A 16900-nucleotide genomic window follows, 5' to 3' on the forward strand; every position below is an offset into this window, starting at 1 on the left:
AGCCAAAAAGAAGCCAGAAGAAGAGTAAACAACTAAAATATCTGCCCATAGAAATAATGGTTGTCATTCTTTAAATACGGATCGCTTCTCGATTATACTCCCACCTATCTTATCATATCTCCCCTTGAAGTGTCATCTTGAATTCAAGAGGGGTTGACAACGAATTTTCCACATTACCTTGGTCCAGACCATCCAAAATTAGTCCATCTTTTTGCAAGAAAGGCCATCAATGCAGCCAGAACCAGCCCTCTATTTGCCTTTTAAAAGTTTACTATGGGAAATACAAAAGATGGTAGGGTACCCAATTTTTCTACACATTTCTGGAAATAAGCCCTAATAATTCGTCTATGCATTTCTAACGGTACGCAAGACTTTTGTGCATATCTGGGGGGAAGGGGGGGGGAAGCAGGCGTTGAAAGTGTCAAGGGGGGTATGCACACTTTTAAAACATTCGTAATGACACGCAAACATTCTGAGCATTTCTTGGCATATGGAAGAAATCTACTCATTCCAAGAAGTGCTCAAGGTGGGAAAAAGTGACGAATATCCCCCTTTTACGTCTCCTAAAGGCGAACATGTTGAAGGGTAAACGGGCTTTCCTACACTTCTGTATTTCTAGGACTATGCAAGCGTCGTATGCATGTCTGGAAGGACAACAAGCTTCCTAAGCATTTGTAAGAATGCGCACGCCTCGTGTGCGCTCGTGATGCTGAATCAGCTTCCAGCGCATTTCCAGGACATGTCCAAGGGGTAATCAAGTTCCTTAAGCATTCCCAGGAATACGCATGCTTCGTATGAATGTCTAGTAGTCACAGCAAGCTTCCTACGCACTTCTTGGAATACGCGCGTGCCGTATTCATTCGTGCAATAGCACGCAAGACTTGTGCGCATGTCTAGAGAGCCAACAAGCCCTCAACACATCTCAAATTGCGTGCACGCTTTTCACGCATTCCCAATGATGAGCAAATATCCTACGCATTTTTAAGAGCATGGAAAGCCTCCTACACATTCCAATAGCTGGGCAAGATGAGAATGAGGAATGAATATCGTGTCTCCTAAAGAAGGAACATGCACTTCGTATGCTTTGCTAGGAGTAAGAAAGCTTCCCGAGAAGTTCTAAGAATATGCACGTCTCGTTTCGAGGCTTAGTTCGTCCTGGACTGGAGTATGCTGTAAGGTTTTGGAGACCATACCTACAATGGGACATAGACTTGGTTGAAGGGGCGCAGAGAAGAGCTACGCGTGTCCTTATTGTTGAGTTATGAAGAGAGGTTTCATTTTTTAAATATGTTTACATTGGATGAACGCAGGTATCGGGGAGATATGATCGAAGTATTCAAAATTTTTAAAGGGATGGATGGGATGGACCATGAATTATTATTGCATCGTCAATCGACTGCTTTTACAAGGGGACACCAGTATCAGTTGGTAAGGGACAATGCGAGGTTATGGTGTCGCAGGAAATTTTTCTTTAATAGGGCTGTTAATAAATGGAACAGCATATCCGGAGGTAGTAAATTGTAACACAATTGACACGTTTAAGAAGAAATACGATAAACATGTTGGGGTAAATCGAGAAGCTCTATCCATTCTTAGAATAAGACAACCATAGGTATTCTTTATGGGCATTGTATAATATTTTATCATGTGTATATATTGTTTATAACTTCAGTTTGTAATTGGGTTGCTGTATTTTTGAAACATATGACATCCATATTTTTATGGGCATCTTTTTCTCAGCCACCTCGTTGGGCATTTCGCCTGTTGTGACCTTGCATTTGTATTTGTATGCATGTCCTGGAAGGGGAAGGAATAGCAAACTTATTATGCATTTCTTGGAATACGCATGCGTCGTATGCATGTCTCTAGAAGGTAGAAGATTTTCCTAAACATTAAGAATAAGCACGCCTCATATGCATTTCTAGGGCCGAGTACATACACCACAGTGTGCATGTCCAGGAAAGGTAAGCAATCTTCGAAAGCATTTGTAGGAATATGCACGCCTCGTAAGCATGTCCAGAAGGTAAAAAAATCTTCCTAAACATTTTTAAGAACATGCATGCCTCGTATGCATGTGTGTGTTTGGGGGAGTAAGCAATTTTCGAACATATTTGTAGGAATATGTACGCATCGTATTCATGCCTAGGGAGTAAGTAAGCATTTCTATAGAAGTACTCGCACCTCGCATATATGTCTGGGGAATGGGGGAGGAGGGGTAGCAAGCTTCCCCAGCATTTATAAGAATACGCTCGCCCCTTACGCATGTCTGGGGGGGAGGGGGTTTCCAAGCTAAATGAACAATTATCAAATACTCGCACGCCTCGTATACATGTCTAAGGGATAAGCAAGCTTCCACGCATTTCTAGGAATTAACACGTCTGGGGATAATCAAGCTTTCACGCATTTCTAGGAATTAACACGTCTGGGGATAAGCAAGCTTCCACGCATTTCTAGGAATTAACACGTCTGGGATATAAGCAAGCTTCCACGCGTTTCTAGGAATTAACACGTCTGGGGATAAGCAAGCTTCCACTCATTTGTAGGAATTAACACGTCTGGGGATAAGCAAGCTTCCACGCATTTCTAGGAATTAACACGTCTGGGGATAATCAAGCTTTCACGCATTTCTAGGAATTAACACGTCTGGGGATAAGAAAGCTTCCACGCATTTCTAGGAATTAACACGTCTGGGGATAAGCAAGCTTCCACGCATTTCTAGGAATTAACACGTCTGGGGATAAGCAAGCTTCCACGTATTTCTAGGAATTAACACGTCTGGGGATAATCAGGCTTCCACGCATTTCTAGGAATTAACACGTCTGGGATATAAGCAAGCTTCCACGCGTTTCTAGGAATTAACACGTCTGGGGATAAGCAAGCTTCCACTCATTTGTAGGAATTAACACGTCTGGGGATAAGCAAGCTTCCACGCATTTCTAGGAATTAACACGTCTGGGGATAAGCAAGCTTCCACTCATTTGTGGGAATTAACACGTCTGGGGATAAGCAAGCTTCCACGCATTTCTAGGAATTAACACGTCTGGGATATAAGCAAGCTTCCACGCATTTCTAGGAATTAACACGTCTGGGGATAATCAAGCTTTCACGCATTTCTAGGAATTAACACGTCTGGGGATAAGCAAGCTTCCACGCATTTCTAGGAATTAACACGTCTGGGGATAAGCAAGCTTCCACGCATTTCTAGGAATTAACACGTCTGGGATATAAGCAAGCTTCCACGCGTTTCTAGGAATTAACACGTCTGGGGATAAGCAAGCTTCCACTCATTTGTAGGAATTAACACGTCTGGGGATAAGCAAGCTTCCACGCATTTCTAGGAATTAACACGTCTGGGGATAATCAAGCTTTCACGCATTTCTAGGAATTAACACGTCTGGGGATAAGAAAGCTTCCACGCATTTCTAGGAATTAACACGTCTGGGGATAAGCAAGCTTCCACGCATTTCTAGGAATTAACACGTCTGGGGATAAGCAAGCTTCCACGTATTTCTAGGAATTAACACGTCTGGGGATAATCAGGCTTCCACGCATTTCTAGGAATTAACACGTCTGGGATATAAGCAAGCTTCCACGCGTTTCTAGGAATTAACACGTCTGGGGATAAGCAAGCTTCCACGCATTTCTAGGAATTAACACGTCTGGGGATAAGCAAGCTTCCACTCATTTGTGGGAATTAACACATCTGGGGATAAGCAAGCTTCCACGCATTTCTAGGAATTAACACGTCTGGGATATAAGCAAGCTTCCACGCATTTCTAGGAATTAACACGTCTGGGGATAATCAAGCTTTCACGCATTTCTAGGAATTAACACGTCTGGGGATAAGCAAGCTTCCACGCATTTCTAGGAATTAACACGTCTGGGGATAAGCAAGCTTCCACGCATTTCTAGGAATTAACACGTCTGGGGATAAGCAAGCTTCCACTCATTTGTGGGAATTAACACGTCTGGGGATAAGCAAGCTTCCACGCATTTCTAGGAATTAACACGTCTGTGGATAAGCAAGCTTTCACGCATTTCTAGGAATTAACACGTCTGGGGATAATCAAGCTTTCACGCATTTCTAGGAATTAACACGTCTGGGGATAAGAAAGCTTCCACGCATTTCTAGGAATTAACACGTCTGGGGATAAGCAAGCTTCCACGCATTTCTAGGAATTAACACGTCTGGGGATAAGCAAGCTTCCACGTATTTCTAGGAATTAACACGTCTGGGGATAATCAGGCTTCCACGCATTTCTAGGAATTAACACGTCTGGGATATAAGCAAGCTTCCACGCGTTTCTAGGAATTAACACGTCTGGGGATAAGCAAGCTTCCACTCATTTGTAGGAATTAACACGTCTGGGGATAAGCAAGCTTCCACGCATTTCTAGGAATTAACACGTCTGGGGATAAGCAAGCTTCCACTCATTTGTGGGAATTAACACGTCTGGGGATAAGCAAGCTTCCACGCATTTCTAGGAATTAACACGTCTGGGATATAAGCAAGCTTCCACGCATTTCTAGGAATTAACACGTCTGGGGATAAGCAAGCTTCCACGCATTTCTAGGAATTAACACGTCTGGGGATAAGCAAGCTTCCACGCATTTCTAGGAATTAACACGTCTGGGGATAAGCAAGCTTCCACTCATTTGTAGGAATTAACACGTCTGGGGATAAGCAAGCTTCCACGCATTTCTAGGAATACTCGCATGTCACAAACATGTCTGAGAGAAAGGGGACGAGCAAGCTTTCCAAGCATTTCTAGGAATGCGCTTCGGCTCGTAGTAATGTCTAAGGGTTTGCAAGCTGCCACGCATTTCTGGTAATTCGGACGTCTAGGGATGATCACGCTGCCTACGCATTTTTAGAAACACAACCCAAGTATTTAACACAGCCATTGAACACAGTAAACACAACCATTTCTAGCAAAAAAACGTCCCGTACGCATGTCTAGGGAGGGCGAGTAAGCTCCCTGCATATTTCCAGGGGGTATTCGAAGCATGAAATGTTTGAAACCACGGAATATTAGATGTGAAAGTGCGTTCAAACTCAATGTAACCGAGATGTTTCCTATCTTATTCGACGTAATTTCATCTATTTCTCCGGGTCGATTTTTTTGCCTCCGCTCGTTAAAACGAAAAGAATTTTCTTCCCACGAAAATAAAAAAATTTCAAGATGGCGATCAGTTTAACGACCCCATGTTACAATACAGGCATATGTGTAGATATAAATAAACACACCATGAATAAATCAGAAGCGAACAAAAAAACACCGAAATTACGGACGTTTTTCCATGTAAATGTGTGTCGGTGTATGAAAGTGGTTTTTTTTTTTTTACCCCGTTACAACGAACGCGAGTTGAATTCGTAATACGGACGGGATTTCGCGGGACTCGGCGACACTTTCCCTGTCTTATTTTTTTTATTGTGCCGTTATTATTATTATTACCGCTTGAGGAGGACGACGACGCCTAAAGAGTACCGCCATGTGTATTTTTTTTTTTGCGCGTGTATGAAAAAACGCCTTATTTTTAAATTTATTTTCCTCGTAAAAAACGCCTTATTCTTATGTCGTTGACGCCCTGCTCAGAGATCCTGATGAAAGGGTGCCCGACCTGGTGCCTTTCTCAAAGTGAAAGGGTTCTGCAAATGGTGCTTCCGGTACCAGTTAATTGGACGATGGGATGTTGACTCATCACATGACACATCGAATACGTAAGTCGGATCTGAAGGTCGATTTCGGTTTCAGTTCGGTTTTTTTTTCGTCGTCGCCCAATGAGTCGAGCGGGTGTGGTACCGGAGCGACCGCAACATCTGACTTGATAGTGGTACTGAAATCAAAAATATAGCCGCTCCCTTATCCCGACAAACGGATTTTTCGAGTTACGAACCGAGAGATTTTTGGAAATTTATAGGTGGATAATATTGACCTGCCTTTCTGTTTCTGATCCTACCTTAGAGAAATGACGCCAAATTAGCGGTGATTTTGACTTATGGACGACTGAGTCGAGGAGTGCCTGTACATGCCGTTATGCCGAGAGCTGCAGTTCTGGGCCTAAGTTAGCAGTTGCAGTTCTAATCCAGAACGCCTAGTGATGTAGTAAAACTGATTAGATTAAATGAAGACTAGATGTCGGCTGAACTAACACCTAGTCGCGCCGACTCTCTTCATTTGGTCGGCTTGATCAGTGGTACTAAGAAATCAACAACGAATAAGACAAATATACGAAAAATACAATAACTCTTAATATATTTCGACACACAATGGGTATCGTCATAAGAGGGAAAAATTTAACCATCACGCTGACCGAGGATCCGCCCTCGGATTGGGTTGGATACCAAATCTTAACTCTCGCGCTCAGCGGGAAAAAAAACCGTCTGTTCACTTCAAACGTCGCGGTCAGAATGAAGCTGAGAGCCCGCGTGTAAGACTAATAATCCTAATGCAGCGCCCTGATTTGCCGCTTGCGAAATGAAGCTGCCCAATTTGTCTATTTGGATTTTCTCTTAGAGTTCCCTCTCGTAATGAATCTAAGCCATGGCGTTGCGGTCAGTCGTGTAGGTTTACTGTCGTTCGCTGGTACATTTTTGAAGGCCCGAATATAAGTGCCTTCGTAGAAGTCTAAATCAGCTGTGGTCTTTACTTTGTGAAAAACTCTCGCTTCCTGAAATTGAAATCTATGGCCCTCTTGCCAACAGTGAGCGGCGCTTGTCGATTTTCCACGTTCTTGATTCTTGGCACTGTGAGTGTGTCATTTTATCTTGCTTCTATGGGTCTCCTTGTGTGTTCTATATAACCAAGATGGAAGTCACCACATAGAATGTAATAAATGCCCCATTGTTTATTCTGTGGTATAGCATCTTTAGGGGCCTTGAAACCAAAGTTTTTAGTAGGCACGTCTATGGTTGATAGGTTTAACTTCTTGGTAATCGTTTGATCTTCAGTGAGATTATTGGGGTATGACTACACTTCTTTGAGTGGCCTCTCTGTAATATTTACTAAAGTGTATCCGCGGGGCTGGTTTCGTGAATTTTCTAGTAATTTCGTCAACGATCTTAAGGCCGAAACACATTACACTGACGTGACGTGATTTCACGTCATGCCAGAGACGTTGTGAATCCGATTTGTGGATATTCAGTGACGTGGAATTCCCACGTCACATAAATCAACCTTTGTTTACGCAATTTTTTGTTCATTGCAAATTCAATTTTGACTAAATTTAATTTAATCAATAGATAGGGCCTCCCACCTGGATGATATACGATGGGGGACGACTTCACGAGACATGAGGCCACAAGAAGAAAATTTGCTTGCTCCAAAGGGGGCGCCACGGGATAAAATAAGGTTGAAGAAGCACTGGTCTGTCCTAATCGTTGTGGAAGATGTCTCGCTGAAAGAAATACACGAGCTTCCTCATAAACGAGAGAAAAACCATGTCACTAGTTTCCTGTAACTTCCAGCTGATGATAGGATCGTTCTTGTTGCCAATCGGTAACCAGAAAATAAAAATAAAAAATGAAGCATTTCTTTTTTTCCCACGCGGTCATAAACGGACCGTGAAAAAGTCATTGACTCATCGTCGGGAATGGCCTTCTGGTTGACGGTCAGGCCATAATAGAAATAGAAGCAGAAAAAATATGGATGTTCACTGTATCGATATTTCTCGTATTGATTGATTATTATTGTCCCTTTTTTTCCCCCCCAGGTGGTTATTTTAACGGCGATACAGATGCCGTTTTTCGATTGGTTTTCCTCTGTTGTGGATACCAGGTCAATGTCTCGGTCTGCCTTGGTTCTTCTTCCTCTTGGTAATTCCCTTCCCGCGGTTATCACTGAAATTGATCATGGAGGATCGATTTCATTTGACGAATTCATTATACTTTCTCAGATGTTTTAGCTTTTGAATGGACATTTCCGCGTGACAGTGAAAGGGAGGTGTATGTTCAGTGGTGATCCTTGGATTTGTGAGTCCTCGGCTATCATCCATCCGGTATCGCACGGGACCCACAAAATTAGTTTCCACTTCAACAGTACATATTGCTTCTCTGGAAAGAAGCTGGATCGGACAAAGTAGACAATAATTCCGAATAGGGGGATGTCCCGGAAGCGGGAGGGGGGTGTAAACTAGAAAGCTCTAAAGTGGACGGAAGATCCGAAATGGTGAGGTGGTGTAGAAATTCAGAGAATTTCGAACAAGGGCAGAAATTCTGAAAATGGCAAGTGGGAAGAGGGTTTCAGGAAAGGGTCAGGAAAGCAGCAATCAGGGCAAGGAGTGGCAATTTAGAAAAGAACCAGGGCGCAGAAATTCGTAAAGGAGTGGTTGGGGCAGATTTATGAAAAAAGAAGGGCAGGAGTGCAGTTCAGAAAAAGTGCAGTTACGAGAAAAATACACAAAAGGCCAAAAGAGGGAAAATTTAGAAAAATTCCGGAGAGGGGGGGGCAGAAATTCTGAAGGGCTGGGGGGTTTAATTCTGAGAAGAATCCGAGAGGGCAGAAATCCATAAAAAGGCACAGTGGTGGCAGTGGGACGGGGGCGGAAATTCTGAAAAGGGGGAAGATTGCAATCCAGAGGAAAACGAACCAAATGGGAACAGAAACTTAGCAAAGGCCGAACGGGGAGAAAAATTCAGAAAAGATCAAGAGAACAGAAATGTTGAAGAAGGGCGAAAAGCGCAATTCAAAGAAGTGCCAAGAGGGCAGAAAATCATAAAAGGGCACGGAGGCAGGAATTCTGAAAAAATGGGGGAAGGGGGGGGGGTTGCAATATGCATATAAATAATCAAAAGGGGACAAAAATTCAGAAAAGAATAAAAACAGAGAATATTTCAGAAAAGACCAAAACGGGCAGAACAATTTTGCCGCTGTGGTGGTCGAGTGGTTATAGTGACGGACTCGCGATGCGAGGATCCGGGTTCGAACCCCACCGTGGTGGTCAGCTGAAGTTGGTTTTCTGTGGTTCCCAACTTCAAGGCGCAAATGCGAGCCGATCTCCCCGTGAAAAAGTCTCGCCACAGAGAGCCACAGTCCTACAACGATAAATCATTCAATCGTAACACTTCACTCATAGTTAGAAAAACTGGTGGCAGATGGCAGCACTACACTATAACAAGCATTACGGAGAAAAAAAACTTCACGTCAGGTTTCACTACACGTACACGCACATTCCCGCATGTACCGATTCGTTGGGGGTTCCGCGGGCGGGGTGCATGTGTGGTGTAGTAGTAGGTTGGGCCTCCAAAAAATGGCTCGGGGATCCATGATGTTCTTAAGTCAGCCACCTCGTTGGGCAATTTGCCTGTTGTATTTGTATTTGTAAAAGGGGGAAGAAAAGACCAAAGGGGGAAAATTCCGAAAAGGATCCGAAAGGGGAGGAAAATTCAGAAAGATTAAAGAGAGAGGATATTTTAGAAAAAAGAGCAAAAAGAGACAAATTGGAAAAGTCCAAAAAGGGAAACAAAAGACTAAAAAGGGGAGAAAAATTTAAAAAAGGACAAATGGGGGATTTAGAAAAGGCCAAAACGGGGAGGGGGAGAAAAGTTCTTAAAAGGGCTAGGAGGAACAGAAATTCAAATAAAAGGAAGGAGGACTCAAATTCAGGAAAGGGCAACAATGGCAAATACAGAAATTCCAAAAAAAAAAATCAGTATTTTCCTCTTTTAGATATACTGGATATACTTATGCATGGATATACTGGATAGAATGGTTTCCAACATATCTTCCCGATTGTATTGACCAAATCCCAGAACTCTTAAGTGGTTTCAATCAATGTTTGATACGGAGATATTAAAATCCACGCGCCACCGTTCCCATTTTGACATGCATAAACGTTAATCCCAATCAAAGGGGGGGGGGGAAGAAAGTACCAAAGCACCTTTTGACCTCATCCAAACTAACAGGAGAGGAGGAGGAGGAAGCAGCGCCACACGGTGGCCAAACACAAATCGACGCTAATCTCCATCAAAGAAAGATGCATACCGACCACAAAAAAAATAAAATAAAATAAACACATTTCTTTCTTCGGATGTTTTTGGCGCATTTATTATGTAAATACTCTTCCTGCTTCGTATTTGAATGGACGTTTCTTAACAATGTAATTTTCTCATCAAAAAAGAGCGTTTCATTTTATTTTATTCTTTTGTTACGCTTTTCTCAAGAAGAAACCAGTTGTTTTAAAACACGTCGTCTTAAGAAAGATGTCTCGGACTCTTATAGCGTTTCTTCCCACGTAATGTTTGTCCCAAATACCTCTTTGCTGGAGGAGGCCAAAGGTCCTTCAATAGCAAAAGGTCCTTCTTTCTTGAAGAAGAGGTTATGGTCGATAACATCGTTCGGGGAAGGGGGAGGTATAAAAGGTCCGTGACGCGTCCTTTATGGAAAGACTGCTACTGGTTACATTTTGGTGAAAAAATTGGCGCTGTAATGATGTGACCATACATCCCGTATTTCCCGGGACATTCCCGTAACTCCATGCAATTTTTGGTCATCTCGACCAAATTTGTAAATACAGCTTATAAGAATCACGTTTTGTTCGCCCATTTTGATCCTTATAAATGGTTGATTCTTGAATCGATGATTTTTCACGTTGAAACAAAGTTTTGTTCCGTCGATTTGATTCTTACAAGCGGTTGATTCATGTAACCGTTGATTCTTATAAGCGGTGGGCCGTTGTATGTCCCGATCTCTGATGTATTTTTAACGAAGCCTACTCGAATTTTTTATTCTTGATTGAAATTATTTTTCATCTCATAAATTATATTATGATAATTACAGTTATAAGGATAAGGATATTCCTGTCACATATTTGTCATGTTTTGAACGTTTTATATCGTGGAACTCATTTTAATCCACTGCAATCTCTAGTAATGCTTCGTTTGCCACCAATTGGCGATATTTGTGATTTATGCAATAGTTGGCAACTTCATTTATTTATGGTAGTATTTTTCTGATAATTAGCGATGAAATATGGGCGGCGTATGCTTATAATGTTATTTGGCTTATTTTGTCAGTATTCAGTCTTTCGATAGCCGCGGAGGGGGCCAAAATTTGTTTTTTCACGTAAAGTACGGTGCAGTCCAACGAACCTACGCATTAAGTCACACACTGGATCCGCACCAGTGTGCGGACCCGGCCGGGAAATGATTATATTGGTTCGAATCATTTTGTTCGGTATGGGATCGAGGGTCCGGGGCCCCAAACAATATTTGGGGCACCTGAAAAGGTGTTATCAAAATTGTGAACAAAAAAATGAAACGAAAATAGAATTGAAATAAAATTCTTCGATGATTTGTAGCCCCTGTTCGTCCACACTTATTAAGATTTCACTGCAAATATATATATACGTTTTACATGTCGTTCTCCTATCTCAGTCTTTATACCAGGGTCCTGGGAGAGGTTCCAAGAGGTCCGTGAACTTGGATGAGAAAACTATTACTAGCTTAAAGTTTTACATTATTATGTGCTAAATATTATTATTAAGAAAGGGGCCTTAGTCCTTCATCTTATTGGGCTATAACAGTGTTTCTCAAAATGTGTGTCGCGGCTCCTAGGGTTGCAACCAACCTTTGTCAGGGTAGCCATGGAGCGGCGGCCCGACAAAGGTTTTTCAAAGAAATCCTTTGGTAAAATGCTCAGGGGAGCCACGGATAAGCGTTGATTGGGGTAAAAGGGGCGCTTCGAGTGTAAAAAGTTTGAGAACCTGTGTACTCTCTAAAATATTCAGGAGAGCCGCAGACATGAGTTATGAATTGGGTGAGGGAGCCGCGAATGACAAAAGTGTGAGAACCTTTGGCCTATAACTTTATTGACACACAGGGTCCGTAGAACACAGAAGATTAAGAACCCCCTGATCGACCTGCATGTTTTGGCTCCGGAGAACTAAAACACGTTCTTGACATAACTGCGCGGCTCAGAGTCTCCCTAGGGCAGAGATCTTCAACCTTTTTCCTGTCGCGAGCACCGCTTGTACCCATCATCAAAAGAACACCCTTACGACAAGCTTGACGTACCAACAATGCGTGAAATCGAGATGATTTCAATGCAATTTGTACAAGGTGTTTACTTGGAACGTTGATCAAGTGCTCGCGAACACGAAATCAGACACGGGCATCGATCTCTCTAGGTGCTTCAAAGAGCACCGTGGTGCTCGCGAGCAACGGGTTGAAGATGTCTGCTCTAGAGTCATGAAGAGCTCATGATAAAATTTAATTGCAATTGACATAAATTACGGCAAGTTTGTTCTGGTCCCCAATAGCCCATGGTGTCCAAGATAGCTGTGCATCTGATGTGTACCAGGGATGGTCCTTTTTCCCATTCCTCTCCGTGTCCACTTGCGGACGTTCTTGACCCTCCATGGATATCTGTAGTTTGTGTCCCTTGAAGAGTCAATAACGTGTTGGTGTCTCTCCCGCCATAGGGTCGTTTTCTCAGATGACCCAATCCAGCTTGTCTATGTCAAGGGAATGAATAGGAGAATGATTCCGATAACGTCGCCTTCGACTGGAGGTTTCGCAACACCTTTATTCAAAGGATAGATACCGCAACGATAACCTTCACGTGTTTTCAATCCAAACAGTGACCTTCATCTGCGGAGAGGTCCTTGAATCCTACGCGAGACATTCCAACTGACTGTAGTTGATCACTGTTCCCTCTTGGAAGAAGGAAAATTCGTGTCTGATACACACACACACTGACTCTTGCTCATTTGGACGAGGTAGCGTGCTAATTATAATCATTAGGCGGCTATAATGATTATGGAGACACCTTCAATCTAAAATACATATATACTTGTATTGAAACCTAATCTTCGAACTAGGGGGTGGAAGTGCTCTAAGGTCCGATCCAGCGTTTCTCAAACTGTAAGCCACGGCTCCCAGGAGGGGGACGTCACCCGGAATAGAGGATATCGGCATCCGTGTAACTAGTGATCGATAGGAATTACACAATCCATCTGATTATTTACACCACTGTTGCCGTAGTGAGAGCAGAGGCGTATTTGCTACGTCACCAAACACCAACTCTGGCCATATCGCTATATTGCCATTAATGAGATGGGTTGGAAATGAAGGCGCTATCTGTCAATGTCACCTCAAGTTCGTTAGGGGAAAATATCTTATGTATATCCTCCCTCGGATTTGAACCTGGGACCGTGCAGAGGCCTCCTAGAGATAGAAGGCCTCTGAACTGTTTGCCATAAACGTCATTCAGACTACCTAGCAAGTTTGTCACATTTTGAAACACAGCATCCTATTTCGTTTCTTCTTATTTTGGCGTAGAATCTTCCTGATTGGATCGCAAATACAGCATCGTGATTGAATGTGGGGCATAGAAATCGCCAATTCTGATCTTTTTTTTTCCTCACAACGATGATACTGGCACGAGCAGGTAATTTTTTTTCCCCTGAATAATCTGAGGGAAAATGGACTACTTACTGACGTCAAAAGCAGACTGCGGAGGCCTTCTATCTCTAGGAGGTGCTGGACCGTGACGGTAACCTTCACGGTGGTAGACAAGCATCTTACCACCACGCCACTTGGGCCAGCAGATAATAGCTGATCTCTCACTCTAGCTCTCGTTTCCTATGGGTAACGGATGAGCGAGTACTTCCATCAGGGCAAAGAATCTGCTATTCCTTACCCATGTGTGGGGGGGGGGGGGATGAGAACTAACGTAAGGGATAAGTGAGTATACGGTTATTATATATAGGGCAAAGCATCGCTCATCCTTTAGAGGTAGGGTGAAGTTTAGCGATTCTTTTGCCCTGATGACTATATATATATAATCGCTTATCCCTCACTCTAGCGTTCCCACGGGTAAGGTATGAGCGATAAACGGTCATTAGGGTGAAGAATTCATTGATAAATCAGGGCTGTGGTAAAGGGTCAGCGATCATTAGGGCACGTGAGCTTTGAATAAATAAGGACTAAGGATAGGTGATAATATGGCGGTTAGCTCAAGGGAGACTAAAGGCTGCGCTCATAGTGGAGCGAAGAGGTACCAGTTAGTCTTTCTTTTTAGTCGCGGTTCTCGTACCAGTTACGAGAACCGCGACTAAAAAGACGAAAATGCATAGGAGTACAGGAAAAGATAGATGTCCACGCATAGTAAAGGAGGAGGATGATAGAGCTAATGACCGGAGAGTTTCTGAAATGTAAGAGTGATGACCTTTCCGCGGAAGAGGAAAAAAAAGTTAGAAACGGACCAATAAGCAGATAGCGTAAATCAGCAGATCGAGGTCAAAAAACAAACAGGTTTGTTCAAGTCGTGCACCTCGTTCAGTGTCCTCTTTCTTTTTTTCGTCCCCGCTTCTCGAATATGTGCAGTGTAGGATAAAACAGTACAATTGTTTTCGGATCTAGTCTCTATCATACATTCCCGTAGCTACTGATCGCCGCACTATGTCCGCGGCCTAAGGCACCAGCGATGGTTATACCAGAGTGTTTAGGGTCAAAGGGGAAGGGACTCGTTAGTGGGTGAGAGGCTATGAGTGATACGGAACCGGGAGTAAATTATTTCTGGGGTGAGAGAGCTGCATTGGTGGCAAAAGCTTGCGAAGCATTAGCATTTTGCTACCAGTAGGGCAGGCGCAGGAGCTATACAATGGCAAGAAATGCATCATTCCGGATGCCACAATGCGAGTGACAAACTCCGCATATTTCTGGGTTTGCCTTAAAAAAAAGAAACAGAAAACCAAGGTAGGTCAACGAGACGATAAATATCACCAAATTGGCGAAATCAACGCTTGACTCGAGTAAATATATCACAATCGTACACATCCGGCTCTCTCTTAAGTTCCTCATTCGTTCCCAATGGCTTCGATATGCGTGTGAATAAGTGTTACTTTGACAGATCGGTTTAAACACTATGGCGTGTCCATCAGACCGTTGAGCATTTCGCGACGGGTTATCTGGTTCTAATGGAGTTCGACTTGACAGCTCTTCCGTGTCGTCCTCACACTTCATCCCAACCGTTTAAACGTTTGGACGACAGATGCTAAATCGCGGCCCGTCACCGGGTCGTACCTAACGGCTTGATTGTCGTCATCGTGATTGTCGTCATCGGGATAGACTCGTTTTTTTTTCGTCATACCGCCGTTTACACTGCCAATTAAGACAATTAGTTCCGAATTCTAGTATTCGAACCCGAACCAGCGGTGTTCAACCAATGGCCCGCGGGCCAAATGTGGACCTCGGAGTCACGTGATTTTGTCAGCGACCTAGAACCTGTTTTTTTTTTTTTTAAATGACGAAGTGGCACATTCGCAGATCTCTTAAGTGACTTGCGGCACATTTCCAGACCACTTAAGGGGCCCACGGTATATTTAAGGATCTCTTAAACGAGCCGCGACGCAGTTCCAGATCACTTGAAGGACCTACGGCATATTTACAGACCAACCGAATCACCCGCGGAACATTCGAAGATCACTTAAGTGATCCGCGGTGCAGTTGCACATCACTCAAGTTAACTGCAGCACAGCTCCAGATCGCTTGAGTGACCTGTGAGCAAGCACAATTCAAGAGCACTTTAGAGGCACATGGTGTAGTTTTACAACACTCAAGTGACCCCCGAACATGGTCCACAAGAGTGGGGGGGGGAGCAAGGCTCCAGCCTAGGTGCCCGGGGCAATTCCTATCTTTTCCTTCACACCATAAATTTACTATGGGGAGGAGCCGTGAAAATCTTAACCAAAGATCCTAGCACAATTCCGAAACACCCAAGCGGCCCGCAGATTCACAATCCCAGAGCAACTCCGTACCACTTATGTGTCCAGCTGCATATTTATAGATTACTAGAGTGACCCATAGCACAGTCGCAGATCCCACCAGCGGCGAGCGACATATTTACAGGTGGCTTAAGTGGCCCATGGCACAGTCCCAGATCTCACGAGCGGTCCACGGCATATTTACAGTTCACTCAAGTTGCCTCTAAGGCATATCTTTAGACCACTTAAGCACGGAACCCGCAGCATATTTACAGATCACTTAAGTGACCCACGGAAGGTTTACAGTTCACCTAACAGATCAACAGCGCATTCACAGATCTTTAGCGACCCGCATCGTAGTTGCAGATCACTCAAGTGGCCCGCGGCACATTTACATATCACTAAAGTGACCTTTCGTGTGCACACAAAACACACATCCACAGATCACTCAAGTGGCCCACGACACAGTTTCAAATTATTTCAGCGACCCACAGCATAATTATAGATCAATTCTTGGATGTAAAAAAAGGGCGTACCTAAGGGTTCAGTTCTTGGACCTGTACTTTTCCTCATATATATATATAAACGAATTTCGTAAACTAGAACTAAATGGAAACTTAACATCTTTTGCATGATACAGTACTGTATGTAGAAGAGATGGACATGGAAAATTTATTACAAAAGTAGAAGAAGACCTCTTTTCAAAATAAATAGTTGGCTAAGTATACAAATACAACGCCACAACAGGCAAATTGCCCAAGGAGGTGGCTGACTTAAGAACATCATGGATCCCCGAGCCATTTTTTGGAGGCCCTACCTACTACTGCTACACCACACATGCACCCCCGCCCGCGGAACCCCCAATGAATCGGTACATGCGGGAATGTGCGTGTACGTGTAGTGAAACCTGGCGTGAAGTTTTTTTTTGTTTCTCTGTAATGCTTGTTATGTGTAGTGCTGCCATCTGCCACCAGTTTTTTCTCTAACTATGAGTGAAGTGTTGTGATTGAATGATTTATCGTTGTAGGACTGTTGCTCTCTGCGGCGAGACTGTTTAACGGGGAGATCGGCTCGCATTTGCTCCTTGAATTTGGGAACCGCAGAAAACCAACTTCAGCCGACCACCACTGTGGGGTTCGAACCCGGATCCTCGCATCGCGAGTCCGTCACTATAACCACTCGACCACCACAGCGG

General features: G+C 43.5%; 1 protein-coding gene across 1 annotated transcript in view; it reads left to right on the forward strand.

Annotated features, from left to right (window-relative positions):
• Positions 1-16900, forward strand: part of LOC149065027 (uncharacterized) — an 85355-nt gene that overhangs the window by 6566 nt on the left and 61889 nt on the right. The window lies entirely within an intron of this gene.

This window comes from Pholcus phalangioides, unplaced genomic scaffold (assembly GCF_987345545.1).
Source record: "Pholcus phalangioides strain wild (caught in Gottingen) unplaced genomic scaffold, Ppha-v1.0 ptg000041l_1, whole genome shotgun sequence".
Lineage (NCBI taxonomy): Eukaryota > Metazoa > Arthropoda > Arachnida > Araneae > Pholcidae > Pholcus > Pholcus phalangioides.